Consider the following 388-nt stretch of genomic DNA (forward strand, 5'->3'; position numbering starts at 1 on the left):
GGTCGAGTACAAAGCATGGCATACATGATCGATCCAATTGCTCACGTTATAGATGGATGAAGTTGAGTTTGAAGGCTGATCATTCAAGACGTATAAACCATTAACTAGATAACCATTACCATAGTAAATATCGTCACGATAAACCATCAAACTCGAGTTCTCAATCACAAATCGAAAACCATCCAAATCCAGACAAGAAATAGAAATAATGTTTCTGCTAATCGCAGGAACATATTCAGAATTACTAAGCTCTAAAACAAGTCCAGAAGGAAGATGCAAATCATAAACGCCAACACACAATGCAGCAACTCTTGCTCCATTTCCGACGCGTAGATCCGCTTCTCCCTTAGCTAGCATCCTACTTCTTCTTAGTCCCTGCACATTTCCA

The sequence above is a fragment of the Tarenaya hassleriana genome, unplaced genomic scaffold, assembly GCF_000463585.1.
Source record: "Tarenaya hassleriana unplaced genomic scaffold, ASM46358v1 Cleome232, whole genome shotgun sequence".
In the NCBI taxonomy this organism is placed as follows: domain Eukaryota; kingdom Viridiplantae; phylum Streptophyta; class Magnoliopsida; order Brassicales; family Cleomaceae; genus Tarenaya; species Tarenaya hassleriana.